This window comes from Eleginops maclovinus, chromosome 20 (assembly GCF_036324505.1).
Source record: "Eleginops maclovinus isolate JMC-PN-2008 ecotype Puerto Natales chromosome 20, JC_Emac_rtc_rv5, whole genome shotgun sequence".
Classification (NCBI taxonomy): Eukaryota; Metazoa; Chordata; class Actinopteri; order Perciformes; family Eleginopidae; genus Eleginops; species Eleginops maclovinus.
The window spans coordinates 3,959,281-3,977,235 of record NC_086368.1 but is presented as its reverse complement, the minus strand read 5'-3'; the positions used below and the strand labels follow the sequence as shown (position 1 = coordinate 3,977,235).

General features: G+C 38.2%; 1 protein-coding gene across 1 annotated transcript in view; it reads right to left on the bottom strand.

The window, feature by feature from the left end:
- The window catches only part of raly (RALY heterogeneous nuclear ribonucleoprotein), a 144,181-nt gene extending 134,438 nt beyond the window's left edge, over positions 1-9,743 (bottom strand). Inside the window, exon 1 of the mRNA XM_063910326.1 lies at positions 9,660-9,743. The gene's annotated coding sequence lies outside the window, so the exon portion shown is untranslated. The remainder of the gene's footprint in view (positions 1-9,659) is intronic.
- Between the last annotated feature and the right edge of the window lie 8,212 nt (positions 9,744-17,955).

Here is a 17,955-nt window from a genome sequence, read left to right as displayed (position 1 = left end):
GCTGAGAAAGACAGAGAGCGGAGGAGAGAAAGTCAGAAAATATCCAGTCAGCCTAGAAGCAGCACAAAACACATATTCATGAGCTCTGATAACAGGAGATCAGACCCAGGAGACACGTGTTAGCAAACAAAAAAGCAAACAGCGTTTTCACACAGCGAGCAATAATGGTGGTTTCTGAATTCCTTACATGGAAAAATCCACCTTAGAATGCAACATCAGTGTTCTTCTGAACACATGTTCCTGTATTACTATAGTTTCTTCATCCCGGCCAACGGAAACAAAATATTTGCAAAGTGTACTAAATGAAACATAAGCTAATGAAGAATGTGGAAAACATGTAGTAAAAACATGTTTTGGCGACCCAAACATAACCCTGTATGTTTGGGTCGCCTGATCTTTTTTGGTAAAATGTTATTTATACATGAACCCTGTGCTGCTTTATCAGGTAATATACATGTTTTTATTCATAACAAGCTCAGCTATCAGCATATGGGTCACATCCATGTGACAGGGATCATTAGATCTATAACGTCTAACTCCTAGAACATCTAAATCTACTTCCAACATGGATAAATGTTCATAAAAGACATCCATTTTTTGTTTATACGTTTGCTGGAATCTCAAACGATGATGAAGGTGTGGCGCTGGACTATATCATGCCTTTGAAAGGGAACTTAAGTTCGTTCGCTCGTTCCGATGCGGAGATATTCCCGCGAGAGTGCGAAAAACTTTGTTCGACCTCAGAGGGTTAAGATTAAGATTTAGGCTAATGAGCTCAAACATGATGAAGTAATTGATTATTCAAGCAGTCAGTTTGTCACCCGGTCCAATAATATTCCACTTGGTCAATTAATAAACCATAATTATCAACTTAGATGTGAGAACTTTATTTATAGCACAGCTAAGTCCAATACTTGATCCTGATTGGTCAATTGGGACATTCAAGCGGTCAGACCGTTGCTACGGAAAATCAAGGGACTATGTGCTATCATATCAATCCGCAGAAAGAAGTCCAGTCGATTTGACATCAGCTGTGGACCACAGACATTGGTTTTCTCCATCAGAAAACACCATGGAATACTTTTTGAAAATTAGTTTTATGTTTGTAGAGAGCATGACACTTTGGATTCATGATGGCTAAACCGTCCCAAGTAAAGAAAGAAAAAACAGAACAAGAGAAGGAACGATAAATCACCAGAAGAACACAGACCGGAAGCAAACACTAACGGGAACACGGTGTGGGCTCTGGCAGTGTTGAAAGACTGGTTCATGGAAAATAAATAGTGAGCAGACTTGGACAGTTACAGGAAACCTCCATCAGTGCTGCCGTCATTTTTAGTTATGCTGTCACAGCAGTTCCAGCCGTTGGTACGCAGAGGAACAGACCATTTTGTATTATTCCACTTCCTTGTATGCAGTCTTACATTGCTTCTTGTTTTGGCTTTGTTGAATTTAGTGATTCCATATTCAAATATTAAGTGTATTTAATTAAAATGTATCTACCTGCTTCTTTTAACAGCACTTGGAATCATTTTGATAACATGCTGCACTAGAAATGCATTTTTTTTCTTCCAAATTTTTCATTTTCTGATTCGACGACAGTCAGAGCAATTTATATTAACGCGATGGGTTCAGTCTTTAATATTCTGCACTGTGTTCAGATTGCTGTGAAGGGCTAAAATGCTTCTAGAAGATCAGCAAAACACCGAGTTTATGACTACATAACATGTATTTAATTGCCTTTGTGAAGGCTTTTAAATTATAGAGTAACATCTCTCAAACTATGCCTTCTTGTTGTCTCCAAACTGCAGGTATAATATTTATTGCAGATATGAATTTTCTCTTTTCTTTATTATTTTAAATTATAATCTTGCTTCTCTCAGGCTGATCGTCTTTTGTGGGATTAAATCAGGGAATATTATCAATTTAAACATGGCTCCTATTTAGATCATAACATATGTGTAGACCAGATAATGATTTTACCCTGTATTTAAATTTTTCATGCCACAGGGGGCTATTTTCCAGCCCTCCGAGGCCTGGAGCTTAATGAATCTGTTCTAAACAGCAGTAAAGATCATTTATTTATTGCACATTAAATGGCTGTAACACTCAATATATGTTTAAATGGCTGTAATTTGTTTCCATATAATTAAAAAGCTTAAGTGAAAGAGCTTGTTTATATAAGAGTAGAAGTAATGAAAATGTAATATGTGTGGATGTTCAGGTTTGACTGTTTTCTTGGAGACTAATCGAGTTATCCAATCTCAAGCACATATCGTAACATGCAGTCTTGATTTCCTTATTATGCATTTAATATCTAAAATACAATTGTGAAAAAAGCAATTAAAAGAACAGAGGAAGCACTCAGGGTCTCATAAACGGACACAGATTGTTGTTTGTTACAATAAAAACATGGATCAGGTGCGGAGTACTGGAGATTTATTTCTCATTCAGATAAACTTTCAGAATCTGCACCTCAGTGTCTACTATAAAACAAAATCTTTGGCCCAAAAACAAAAATGATCAGCATTTATCATTTTGGCCAAGTAACTAAATCGATAAATGTGAGTTTCCTCAGCAATCAAAGGTATGGTTCATTTCTGCTCATCATTTGTAACATAAACATTATTTGAAGTAGATAGAAATGAAGTCGTTCTAACTATTTTTTACACATGATTTTATAAGTGAGTTTGACTTATTTACCAGAAATGTTTGAATACAACATGAGTCTGTAGTTTCTGCGCTTTTATTCGTAATGTGCTTTGTCAAAATTAGAGAATTCTAAAGGCCACAGACATTCAAGCCCACTGGTTTGGTTCTCTAACAAAGCTTGTCCCCACAAGAAAGAGAATCAATCTCCTGTCTGCTTTTAGTTCAAACAATATCAATTGTTTAAATATGAATATTATAAATTCTTTGTGTATTATAACAGTTTAGTCAAAGTTAGAGAAATGCGTAAGGCCACAAACATTCAAGCCCACTGGTACAGTTCTCTAACGAATGGAAACTTGTGGAGTGTTTTTTATTCTGGTTTAACAGATGCAATTGTTAGTTGAAATCATAAAGTCAAAGGGTTGACTGAACTGAAATACAGACAACTTTAATCTCCTGTGAACCTTTTAATTTAACCTCTATAACTGATAATAAATTATATAAATGACTGAAATATAAATATTGTAAATTCCTAATGAAATAAGAGTTTATATAAAGTGACATAAACATTCAGGACCACTGGTACGATTAAGTCCCTATTGTTCTTTTCTAAGGTTTATCCCTTCCCTGTAGTGTGTTGTATAGGTTTGTGTGCATGTAAATGGTCTTCAAAGGCTAAAATCCCTGTTTTCCTTCCAGAGGGAGTTTCTCTCCCACACAACCTTCCTGAAATGCCTCCCTTTCTTCCGTAACATAATGTGACATCATTATGTAACACTCGTGCTCCTTTCAGAGCCTGACAGCTAACCAATCAGAGCAGACTGGGCTCTGGTTTCAGACAGAGGGTGGAAACAGGTGCTACAGCACAGGCAGTATGAGAAAAATAAAGAGCTTTTTGAACATTAAAGCATGGAGACATGTCCCAGTAGAGACACTAAACACTAATACGACCCTGAAAATGAACATAATATGGCTCCTTTTACAAACTAAAAATTCAGAAGAATAAAATGTGTACATAGGTATGTTCAGCAAATCATCCATCCCAATGTTAATGGTCTTCAGCTCCTTTGGGGGTGTTGTTGTCAACATTCAATGCACACATTAGTATTGTCTTACTTGGTATACTATGGTTCCACATTAACATTTAAATCAACTATAAAGCACTGTATAAGTGTTGTTGGTAATATGAATGCTACACAAAACGTTTTTTCGGTCTCTTCAAAAGAGCCCCCCTGCTGTTTTCTCCTCTATTCATTCTGCATTGTCGCTCAACAAGGAAATTACCACCACTCCGACAGAGAATAGGAACGGGAAATGAAAGAACGTGAAATCTAACACATACAAAAGCACTGCGAGAATTTACAATACATGTTTGTATTACAGGAGCAAAGAGGGTAGTATTTGAAGCAACACTACCTGCACGACAAAAGGAGAAACCTGCTGAACCAAAACTGAAGACACCCTGCGGCTGTGTTATTCAGAAAAATCTGAAGGAAACGCTATAAAACCAGGTCATCGCTTACAATACAACGGGGACCAATCTGCCGGAAACAAGACCTGTATGTCTCCAAGATGTTAAACAGTGTGAGGTAAAGCTGCAGGAGAATAAGGCAGAGTGTGATTGGTTTGAAAGGAAACGGTTGTTTGGAATGAAGGACCCACTGAGTAAATCAATGGTCGTATATTGTTGTGACGTGTCCTTCAGAGAGACAATCACACACCTCCTGTCCCCACAAACACAAATATACAAAGCATGACAGGCCAGCTAAAAGCATCTGAAGGCTGAAGGTGTCACATGGAAAGGTCCTCATATACTCTAAAATGTGCATATGCAGCAGATTGTCATACAGCCACATTTAGGGCTGCACAAAAACTATAAATCAGGAGACATTTTTTGGAGACAAACAGCGGTAGTCATGCGGTCAGCTGGTTCTTGGTCTCTTTGGATGACAACCCTGAGATTTTTAAGATGATTCAACACATTTTTCAGGATTTATTAAAGCAGCAGTACGAAAGTCGGACTTGAAACAGACCTGGTGCCACACGACATAGGGCCAGTTGTCAGCGCCAGCAAACACTAGCGTGTGTAACGGCCTTAGCAGCCTGCAAAAGGTAAAATATTTGTGTTTAGATTTTTAAGCTGTTTTTTCAACCCACAATGGATGACAGCAGAGGAGAAATTGATTTGGTGAAGCTAGCAAGCCTGTCACAGCCGGGGAAAGGGTTACAAGCAATGGAGCTTTTGAAAACTTCTGGGAAAGTCCGAGTGGATCTACAGCTGAACAGATACTGTAAGTGTGCAGGAAAACAGAGCTCCTCCATGGTTTTTGCCAGAAATAAGACTGGGCAGACTGGACTCTTAGCATTAGCCTCCATGGCGAGACAACAGGACTTATTATTGGAACTGAAAACTCAGAAAATCTGTACAACAGAGTAATGGAACTCTTCTTGAGGAAAGAAAAGAGGATGGATTTTCTGTGCACATAATCATACGTATTGCTGAGTACAGGCTGAGGACTTTTCTTTACATTTGTGATCATTTCTTGGCATTTTAAAAAGTAAATATTGATGCTTCTGCTGTAATGGCTTTCATTCTCACTACATTAGACACCCGTCCGAGATGCAATGCCCTGTTATACTACGTGTTTGTATATTGTTAATGGTTTCTATAGCCGTGACCTCATAATAATGGCATTAAGAGGTGGATTCATCAGGTAGGAAACTACTGAAGGCCTAAGGTTGAAATGCACGGCTCGCTACTGTTAAAGGTGATATGCAAAGTGACAGATCAAACAAGTTGTGCATATATTGCATAAAATATCATTTATGTGAAAGATTTTCAAACAATCATACCTATTGGGATTGATGTGGATTAATACGTGCGGACAGGAGGGTGAGGATGAGGAAGAGCACCCATTAAGTTTCACTTTAAAAATGTTTTTTCAATCTGAACCTTGGAAATGAAGAATATGTTTTTTAGTGTTGTCCAAGTTCATAATGCACGCATCAAACTACACCATAGGAGAGCACGGGCAGGGTATTTACATGCGTTAATAGTGATCAGCTGAATGGGAAATGGTATTTTCCCCACAGGAGACGCTCATCACTAACATCAGAATACGTCGCCCAGTATAAGTGCAATCGGATTCTCAAAGCATTGCTTTTTAGTTTAACCTTGTGACTTTTTTTCCTTCAGATTAAGGAATATTGTTTTCAAACCATCAAGAAGCCAATCAGAGCAGACTGGGTTTCTTTGGTAAGCTTAAAGGCAAAGGTGCTAAAACTGAGCGTTTCGGACAGAGGGTAAAACAGGTGTTGTATATTTAGACGGACAGTAGGAGAATAATCATGTGTTCTTGAACATTAAAGCATGTAAAAATGATAGTAGAAAACCAAAAATACAAATATGAACCTGAATATGAGTAAAATAAACTCAAGCTGCTTCACAAGAACTAAATGAAAATATGTCTACTGTTGGCAAAATTCTAACTTAAGTCAGGAATGAATAATGTTATGTCAACACAACACATTAAAGGTTGTTTGTACAGATTCAGCCTTGAATGAACTTCATGGTCTTTCCCATCATGCAACAGATACATTTAGTCTTTGAAGAAAGCTATAAATATGCAACAAAAATCAATATAAAAATCAATTTTTTACAAGTTAGAATCAACATGTTGAACAACACTGCCTCTATGACCTTTGTGTGTGCAGCAAGCCAAATACACATACACACACACACACACACACACACACACACACGCTAATGAGCTTCTATACATGCAGTAAAAGCGCAGCAGCATCTATTCATTATCAGCACACAGGCGCTGAATAATTAACACAACCAGGTGAATGCACGTTATTATTTATTTATCCCTCTCATAGTTTCTCTTTTTTATCTGTACATGCAGTTGCAGAACGAACACACTGTATCGGGAGAGCAGCAGCTCATTTCCCCTGCGCTGTACTTGTTGATCTGACAGGTTTTATTATTGTCGCTCTGCAGTATGTCTGAAAACCCTGTATTACATTCAAGTGTCACTATCGCTGTTGTCGATGACAGATTGAAAAGACTTAAGATGGGACACCAGAAGCAAAAACACTGGGTAACACTTTACTTGATTGGGTGTTCATAAGACTGACATAACATTGTCATAACCATGACATGACACCTGTCTCAAACATTAATGAATACTTATGACAGTTGTCGTTAAGTGTCATTCGGTAAGTTATGTCCATTTTGATGCAAAGGTGGCATTGTTTGAGATGTCCTTGTTATGACAACTTGACATAAACCAAGACAACAAAACCTGTCTTAAACATGTCATAGCAGACATCCATATATGACGGGTTAATGTCGTGCTAAGATATCAAGCTAAACGTTTTTCTTAAGTTTGACAGTTCGGTCTGCTATGACATGTTTAAGACAGGTTTTGTTGTCTTGGTTTATGTCAAGTTGTCATAACAAGGACATCTCAAACAATGCCACCTTTGCATCAAAATGGACATAACTTACTGAATGACACTTAACGACAACTGTCATAAGTATTCATTAATGTTTAAGACAGGTGTCATGTCAGTCTTATGAACACCCAATCAAGTAGTTTTACCAAACACTGTTACTCATGTGCTCTCAACATTTTAGAGATTTTGCTTCGATAAAAATGTTTTCATCGCAGGTTTTCTTAAATTGTTTTTTTCACTTTTAAACAATATTCAAAAAATGGGAAAAAAACATCCAAAATATACATTTAAGTGAAGAAATAGACACTGATGACATTTCATAATGGAATTTCAATATGAAAACATAATATACCAGAAAACTTGTAATACAAAAATAAATTGTCTTAATGTGAATAAACTACTCGGAAAGTTTCATGGTGATATGTATTAGTGAAATGTTTTACCCTAGTCACCCCTAGTGTTTTGCAAAATTTTACAATGCAGATTGTTTAAGTAAATGTTCTCAAAACTAGTGTTTTCTCCAAATCTGTCACCACAAAGTTGTTTGGATGCACACACAACCATAAGCAAATACACCAGGTCATAAATCCTGCACACTACACGTGTTGTTTGAGAATAATAAAGCTGAAACGCCTTCACAGAAGAACTGAAACATTAACTTTAATTAAATGCATTATGTCAACCACTTTCACATCACAGTTTTAGGTTAGTTGAAAGCAATATATTAACCTAACATTTGTTATTTTAACTTAGTATTATTGCTTGCAACTAACTTAAAAGAGTCATGTGAAACTTAAAAAAGCAATAATACACAATTCAAAGCATTCCTCAATCTGCAATCTACCTTTTTATTCAATCTTGATCTACGATTTACGTTTGATATGATCAAAACATTTCATTTTCAATCTGATTCTCAGTTCTAATCGACCAAATGCAACTACAAACAGTTCTGACAGGTTCACAGGAGCTAGACAGGTCATGGAAATATTCATGTTTCTTGTGTGGAGGAAGAAGATTTCCGTTTAGAGACATTCAGTCACATTTCACAGTCACATAGTGTTGTTCTTTGGTGCTGTATTTTCCAACTTTCTACATACATATAGGAAGCACAATTATTTGACTCCAATAGTTTGTTTGTTTATTAAAGGCTCTAATTTGTGTCACACTTAAAAACAACTCTTTAAAAGGAACCCTTTTTATCCATTCATGGCACTTAAACGCACCAGATTTCCCTCAGCTGAAACTTCCAAGATCACTCTTACACCATCTAAAGCATTCCTTGTTACAATGGTTCTGAAATGATTGCATTCGTAGCTGAAACTTTGAAAACATATAATACTGACACATTCCTTTAAAAGGTATATTCCTTCATAAGTGATTTTACTTTTTATTCAATCTGGATCTATGATTGATTGGTTCAAAAATTCGCCTTTTCCATCTGATTCTTAGTTCTAATCTACTAAATGCCAAAATCTTACTGTAGGCTGATAAATATGTGTGGGGAGGAGGAGGATTCCCTTTCCGAAAGTTTAGAGATCTTCAGTTTCATTTCACACTCACTTCTTATAGTTCATTTTGTCCAACCTCCCCAGATATCCATCCTATATTATTTGACTGCAGCAGTTTTTATAGCCTCCAATACTCCTGATGGATGTTTAATTTGGTCAATAACTCTGATTTTCAATCTGATTCTCAGTTCTAAATGCCAAACACATATTTCTGACTGTAAGCTCATAGGAAATAGAGATGTCAAAGAAATATTGCCAGTCTGCAGAGAGGTTTATATCTGCTGATATTATACATGAGGGAAGCAGACAGGACAGAGACAAACCTGACCTGTCAGGTCCTCCTGCTCTGCTTCATGAGGACCGACAGAGAGACTGGAGTGTGTGTGTGTGTGTGTGTGTGTGTGTGTGTGTGTGTGTGTGTGTGTGTGTGTGTGTGTGTGTGTGTGTGTGTGTGTGTGTGTGTGTGTGTGTGTGTGTGTGTGTGTGTGTAGACGTAAACACACATTCACCCACACTGACCAAGACCACAACTGAGATCACTCCTGAGAGCACTGTTCAGGCAGAAAGAGTCCCAACAACAGAACCAGAAACAGTTCCCTGGATGAAGATCAGCTGTCTCCATCCTCATCCTCATGCGCAACATTCAAGTTTCAGTGAAAAGTAAATCCCATTTGGCTCAAAAAAAAAAAAAAAGGAAAAGAAAAACTGGAAGAATGAGAACAAAAAGGTAAACAGAAGAATGAACCACACGAAAATCAAAAGATGTCAGATCACAGAGAGCAAAACAGAGATTTTTTTGAAAATGAAAAGAGAAAGAAGGGATCGCCAAAAAATAAATAAAGAACTGAAAATAAACAGAAGATAAGCCAGAAGATGCTTCCCTTCCAGCAACAAGCAGCAGGGAGAAGCTCCAGTAAGACTCACAGAGACACAGAGAGAGATCCAAGCAGCTGCTGGAATTCAGAGCAAAAAACAAAAAAAAAAACAAAGCAGCAACAAAGAAAGAAAGAGAAGGAGAAGAGAGGACTGACCTACCACCGGAGGAGGAGGCAAAAACGCTGAAAGAGTCTGCCGCGAGAGGAGGAGAGGCTCAGTGTGCGCGCGGTCACCCGGCTGAAGCTCCGTCTGCACGCAGGTCGGTGGGGGGGCGGTGTTAAACAGCAGCGGAGCGCAGAATGGAGCGAACCACTGCGCGCTGATAGGCGGGGGGGATGCCGGGGGAGGGTGGGGGGAGACGGGGGGAGGTCGTGTAGCAGAGTGGCCGCTGGGAGCTCCTTGCGTAAATTGGCATCTGGCGGAAAAAGCGCACACACAGTGCCAGAAAGGCTCTTAAAGGGACATGCCATCCAACTATTAATTTACTAGACAAGCAGCGGAAGAGTACTACGCTATAAAACCTGGTGCTACTAGAGTGCAGAACACCTCTTTGTTATCTATTTTTGAAAAGTTATTTATACTTTTTGTAATAAATAATAAAAGAAAGTATAGAAAAATACAACAAACAATACAACTCCAGGACATGTTCACGTCAATGGTGATAGTACGGATGCAGGATAATGATCTTTTATTTTGTACAACCAAGTGTATTTTTAGGGAAATTTCATATACTTAATTTTGAAAATGGCTAACCATGGGGCCAGTCTTTTTTGAGAGGGGCACAATCGACAATTTCTAAGATTTAACAGCTTTAGTTCTGTGTAAAGTCATAACGCACAAACAAGACATAGAAATACATTGTGTGATGGAGCGGATCACAATTGACAGACTCTGCCACTGACAGTGGGTACACACACACACACACACACACACACACACACACACACACACACACACACACACACACACACACACACACACACACACACACACACACACACACACACACACACACACACAGGCAGGAGACAGAGATGAGAGGTATGTGAGGATGTTTGTTTGTTTTGTTGAGCTGCTTCTCTCTATGTTTCTCTTTCAAGGGCAGACAGAAAGAGTGGAGGGTGAGGGGAATTAAATGTAGTAAATTAGAAAAATGTAAAAAAAAACTAAAAAGGAAGGAATCATTTTGTACCCAGCTGGTTGAAACACCAGGTACACCTGGCCTCACATCTCTTTTCTTTCATCTTATGTAGATATATTTTATTAAAAATTGCTAATACTCCGCTGCTAAGGAGAACAGACCGTTGCTAAGGAGGATAAAGGGACTATGTGAAGTTGTATTAATCTGCAGAAAGAAGTCTGGTTAATATGACTTAAGCTGTGGACAACAAACATTAGTGGAACACGTTTTGAATTTTTATTTGTATTTTTGTGGAAAGCACTCCGTTTGGATCCATGATGGGAAAATTGTCCCTAGTAAAGAAAAAACAAACAGCGCAAGAGAATGACAGAAGTTAAACGACAGAGAGCTGGACTTCAGAGAAATCAACAGAAGAAGACAAACAGGAAGTTAACACTGACGGGAACAGCAGGAGAAGACGGACAGGAAGTAAATACTGATGGGACACAGTATGGGCTCTGCAGTGTTTAAGGACTTGTTAGTTGATCAGAAACTGTGAACAGACTTGGACAGTTACAGAAAACCTCCATCAGTGCTTTCGTATTTTAAGTTACGCTGCTACTGGTTAAGATATCACTAACACTACTATATGATTCTGGTTGTTCCTGTCATGAGCATGGATCATGAGCCCTGGCTGTTCCCGTTGCTGTGGCCCCGTCTGGGTTTCACCTCACTATTTATTCAGTTTTTTTGTTTTACAGTACCTGGAAGACTATTGACATTCATTTGGATCCATCATCATTTTTTATATTCATTAAAAAGAAGAAAAAATTAAGAGACCACTCCAAATTTTTCTAAAAATTGTCAAGAGTTTATAGAATACAACAAAAAGAATGTTGTCATTTAACTCAAAGACATAGCCATAAATAATAAAACAAGAGCAAATTATAATGCTGTATATATATATAGTGTTACTGTGAGGCTGTCTGTCCTGTGGGATGGATACTCCTCTGCAGTAGTGGCTCTAGACCTAATATTTTGGGTGGCCACACGTTATTTTATGTGGGGCCCATTTCGTTACTCGTTTTAGTAACAGAATTTAAGTCAATGACTTAGTTACAATTGTGTTTGATTTGTTTGTTTGTTTATATTATGGAAAAAACTTTCCTGTTTCGAGCCCAGAGCCCACATCATCACATTTTCTTGTTGGAGAGTGGCCAAAGGGGTTCCAAGTTCAGTGTTGCAGGGGCACTGGCCTCTGTTGCCCCCCCCCTTAGAACCGCCCATGCTCGTTTGTTGCTCTCCTCCAGGTTTCTTCTGTTTTATCCCCGTTAAACGTGTTTTTGGGGGAGTTTCTCTCTTTTTATGATGCAGCGGTCTAAGGACAGAGGGTGTGGTATGCTGTACAAATTATAGAGCCCCCCTGGGACAAATATATGCAAATATGTACATGTAGATTCATTTTTTAGTTGTCATTTTTGCACAGTCCTTCTGCAACACTGTATGACAGAGAGGAGGGGGAACAGAAGACATAAACCCCCTGTGGTTTACACAATCAGGCTCATGTAGAGAAGAAAAGCAGGCAGTTGTAATTGTAGGATGAGGTAAAAGTACAACATGAAGTGCACTGAGGAAACTCACTCCACTGTGATTATATCTGGATTTATAAAACAATAAAATGTTCCTTTATCATACTGCATGAGGTTAATGAGGAGTGGCTTTCGATATGTTTTATCATTCAATTCAAGCAGATTTCAGAGGCAGTAAAGAAACACAGAGGGAGGGTTTATCTTCCATAATTCGTAACTATATTATTTTTCTTCAGGCTAATATTCCCCCTTCAGTGCTGCAGTGAGACAGCGGGAGCGAGCATGAAGAGCGCTGTTTGATTTTCTTCAGTGAAAAGTCTGATGTTGAAGCACAAAAGAAGAAGGGATCTGAGTTTGAAGCTGTGATTCTTGTGGGGTGAGAAAAAAACTGGAGAGGTTCTTATTAACTTTAAAAGAGTGATGGAAACTAAAGTCATCTGGAGGCAGAGAGGAGAAGAGAGAACTTGTTAAATAAAGTGTATCACTTTGAAACTTTAAAACTCTGATCAAGTGTCACCCAGATGACCTCGGATTGTTTAAAGACAGAGGGGTCGAGTTGTTTTACTGAGTTCTAGTTTTCTGGTTCATTTGTATTTTGTGCCTCAGCTTTGACTTATTCACATGCTTCAGAGTTCTAAAAGGTCTTTACTTTTGCTGTGATTGGTTAGCTGGCCGGCTCTGTTGTGGTTGTTTAACCGCTTACAGATATCCTACCCCTTAGCCTATCACCTACAATGTGTTGGAGCGCTAGCCAATAGAAGCGCGAGTGTTACATAATGATGTCACTATGTAACTGAATTAAACAAAGGAGTCCAATGGAGGCGTTTCGGGGGAGGTGGAGAAACTCCCTCTGGAGTGAACACAGGGATTTTAGCCTTTGCAGACCATTTACATACACATAAACCTACAGAACACACCCCAAAAAAGCACAATAGAGTTCTGTCATTTTTTAATTCATTTTTGAGGTAGTATAACTTTGAGATTGAAAATGCCTGAGGATGTAAATATCATTTTGCAGAAATGCTTTTTTATCTTCTTGATATCTTCTATACATTATTTCCATCATTTTGAAAATGCGAATGACTAATGCCAGTTTTTCATGGAAAATAATAATTGATAACTGAGCAAATGAGCACATGTTACAGTTTCTAAAATGCAGAAATTAAATCAGAGCTGACAGAAAAGGCTTTGTTTTATTTAATACATGTAGTTAAGCTCTCACACAGTCTTTTATAAACATATAATGTTTTACATTTTCTTTGGTTAATTTCTTTGGATCATTTGTTCTGAACATCGGTCTGTGACCTTCAGCACTCACTGGATCGGTTCGCGGCCGAGTGTGAAGCGGCTGGGATGAGGATCAGCACCTCCAAATCTGAGGCCATGGTTCTCAGCAGGAAACCGATGGACTGTCCACTCCAGGTAGGGAATGAGGCCTTACCCCAAGTGAAGGGGTTCAAGTATCTCGGGGTCTTGTTCTCGAGTGAGGGAACAATGGAGCGTGAGATGGGCCGGAGAATCGGAGCAGCGGGAGCGGTACTGCAGTCGCTTAACCACACCGTTGTGACGAAAAGAGAGCTGAGCCAGAAGGCAAAGCTCTCTGTCTACAGGGCCATCTTCGTTCCTACCCTCACCTATGGTCATGAAGGATGGGTCATGACCGAAAGAACGAGACCGCAGATACAAGCAGCCGAAATGGGATTTCTCCGCAGGGTGGCTGGCATCTCCCTTAGGGATAAGGTGAGAAGTTCAGTCATCCAGGAGGGACTCGGAGTAGAACCGCTGCTCCTTCGTGTTGAAAGGATCCAGTTGAGGTGGTTCGGGCACCTAGTGAGGATGCCACCTGGGCGCCTCCCTAGGGAGTTGTTCCAGGCACGTCCAGCTGGGAAGAGACCGAGGGGTAGACCTAGGACCAGGTGGAGGGATTATATCTCTTCGCTGGCCTGGGAGCGCCTTGGAATCCCCCAGTCAGAGCTGATTGATGTGGCCAGGGAAAGGAAAGTTTGGGGCTCTCTGCTGGAACTGTTACCTCCGCGACCCTGACGGAAAAGCAGCAGAAGATGGATGGATGGATTTGTTCTGAATTGAAAACAGAACAAATGATCCAAAGAAAATCATAAAGCAGATTCAGTTTCTATTTATTCTATGTATCTATTGGTAACATTTTAATCCTGCCAGTATCCCCAATTTTAGGAAGTGGAACAGTAATCTGATTCCTTTTGTTTAATGTAGCCTTAAGGGAATACAGAAACTTGTTTTCTATCCTGATCACGTTAAATGTAATCCGTTACTCCCCAAACCTGATTTAGATTATGGCATTGATGTCCCAGTTGCCTCAATAGTCCGTTAGTTTAATGGTTTTGATTCTATCATGTTTTCGGTTCATCCAGAAAAAAAACCTCCTCAAAATGACATTCACTGATGGCATCCATCTCAGGTTAACCATTGTTGGTTTGCTTATTGCAAGCAGCTGCTTACATCTGTTAAGTCACTGAAGCAGAAAACCCACTGCCTGCAAACCAGAGGAAGTAAATTATATTTAAAGTTTGTTGAAACACACATATTCTTTATGTCCCTCTATACACACACAGTTTTTAAACATCACTTTGCTGCAGAAGTAGCAGGAGGGGCAGGTGTGTGTTGTAGCCCTGTGAGGCATTCACAGACTTCAGTACATCCGACTGTCCAATGCAACAGCTGTGAGTGTCATTTCAGATTTCTGATCCTGCAGGTTGGATGAAAATTGGAAACATCTCACATGTTTGTCTGCGGTTGGGTGGAAGGTTCCGTGTCGTACGGTGCCTTTAAAGCTCAACATACTGCAACTCCTTAATTAATATCTTAATTTTGATATATGCAACCATGCATTTATATTCTTTTACATATTTATTATTATTACATATAGACAATTAGCATATGCATACATATAGACACATTTCAGTTTGAACTTCTTTTGTTGTAATAAATATTTATATTCTATTTTATTTTATCTTTCATTGTGCAATTTTTTTTTAGATTCTTATAAAAATGTAATTTTCATTGCACCTGTCACGAAACCCAATTCCATTCTGATGATGATTAATTCTGATTCTATAGAAAATTCATAAATAGACCAAACAAAAAATTGAAGAATAATAAAACGTGTGCAGCATTATTAACCAAATACAATAATGTAATGAAATACAGACAACATACAATCCAGACAACCTTTTGTGAATAAAAAGGTATATCAAATATTTATTTCTCAGAATTATTTTGGGGAGAAAATAGCTTATACCAGCAGTGTGGAATAAAGAAGTTCCTATACTTTATCTAACCCCTGATGGACTTGGGAAGAGAACTAATTAACTCGCCTCAGATTGCCCCAATTAGCGCATTCTTCACAAACTGAGAACATCAGGAAGGAAATCCTACATCTTAGTTTTCTCCCCTAAAAGCTTCCTAACAAGTGTCCGCTCTGAAAATGAACGCTGGGACGGAAACTTTGGAGCTTAATGAGCAAGTGTTGGGAGAGGTTTCTCACTTTATGGCTTTAATCCACTCTAATACCCCACCGGCGGATGTAACAGGTATGGGAGGGACTTTATTCCCATCTAAAAAGACATAGAGGGAAGATTAAATGGTTTACAGGTTGGGGGAGTGGGCTGGTGATCAGAGGGTTGTTGGTTGCCTTTTTCTGTTTTTCTCTAAACCCTGTTTCCCAACATTAACAGCGTTTCTTTTGTTAGCTTAATTTTTTCACTCCAGTGTTAGACTTTATTTACCAAATTATAAATGAAGGTATGAGTCACATATGTTTGTTTAGTTTATTAGTTTTATGGGTATTTTTGTTTTGTTTGTTTTTGCATTTGATGTTAGCAGTGTATCAGCTGTCCAATTCAAAATAAGAACAAAGTTTAATAATGTCCTAATAAAAATGTCAGCAGCAAGGAAGTATTTCTCAAATGCAGTGGTCGAAAATAATGAAAAGCACTTTTTCTCATGAAAGTAATGTATAGTTACTTTACTTGAGAATTTCATTTTTTGTACCACTCTCTACCTTTATTCTACAATTATTCAGGGGTAAATATTGTCTTTTTCACTCGACTATTATTTTATATTATTTGACAATGTTTTTTTTATCCTTGGGTAAATTCATCTTTTTGACAGTTGTTTCATATTAGAATCAAATAAAATAAAACATAAATGAAATGAAATAAAATGTTTATTATAAAGTAAGAATGTGCCATAAAACCATCAAATAAAATATAACATTATATTAACATCAGATAAAATAAAATAATAAAATAGGGGCCAGGGTTAAAACTGGAAATTAAAAAATGCATATAAAAATATTAAAATGAGCCTCACCTTTTTGCAGGTGCACATTAAAGCTCCAATAGTTACGATTCAAAAATACAATACATACATTTATATATATATATATTATTCTGCATATTGAGTAATTCTATTTTTTCTATTTTCTTATTTATTTTCGTGCGTTTACTTAGGTATAACATTCTGAAGGCTGGATTCCTTGTATCACAGTATTATTACACACACCGTTTTTCGGAAGCCAAATAGTTTTCACCTCTGTAGGTTAAAATAGTTTTTTTTTTACTGTTTTACGATAAATTACCTTTTGTAACAATCCGGTACTCTTGGTATAGTTGCGTGCCCGTGTGTAGAATGAGATATCAGCAGTAAGAGATCTTGCATTTATGTTATGTTCATTATTCTGTGTGATATGGACGCTTGCTGGGTTTAGTTCTCTCTATGTGCCTCAGCAGGTGGTGGCTTCCATAAGGTGAATCTGAAAAGGCCAATGCCCTTCAGTGGAGTTTGAGTACAGAGAGAATTAGGCAGCGTGCTCGGAGGCTGGAACTCTGCTTTTCATTTGCTTCAGATTTATTCAGATCTAGCTTCACTTTTGCACTTCCATTGAACTTTTTGTTAATAGATGCGTTCTTTTGCACTAAACTACTTTTCCACTACCTCGTATGACCCGTAAAATGGCTAACATCACTACATTGAAGAAAACGGTGCACAATCAGTGGATATTTTCTTTTCTTTTACTCTGGTTGTACAATAGGCAAGGAGTGTAGCAATTAATTAAAATGACATAATTGTTTTGGTTTATATAATTCATCGCGTAATGATGACGTAGAGGGTCCTTAACCTGATTTTCGCATAGATATTGGACTGGGAGTCAGAAATCTAAGAGAAGCTCTACAGTTCCTTCACTGCAATAATATTCCAAATGGACTGAATGATGAATTTCATTTTAAATATTTCCTTCAGAAGTTTTAAGATGAAATATTGAAAATACGGTGTCTGCCCATTTCTGTTATGCAAGTCAGTGGATGACAGAAACCTTTTTAGTCTACATTCTCATATCTCTGCTTTTTTTTTACCTGAGCTGCATGCTGAATCCTAACCTAATCCTAAGCATGACAGCTGGAATATGTTGAGAACACAAACAAACCCGTCAGCTGTTTGTGTCTGAACCACAGTGGAGATGTAACACAGGGAGGCGACTATTTATTCAAAACAACAATACAGTGGTGATGATGTCATTTCAAGCGGTCCTCTTGTGTTTTTGGGGGGTTTCCCTTCCCTGTAGTGTGTTATATAGGTTTCTGTGAGTTTAAATGGTCTGCAAAGGCTAAAATCCCTGTTCCCTCCAGAGGGATGACATTTGGTTGTCTAAATTAGCCAATTGTTAGCAACCACTGTTTTTAAGACAAGGCAGTGGGGTATTTACTGA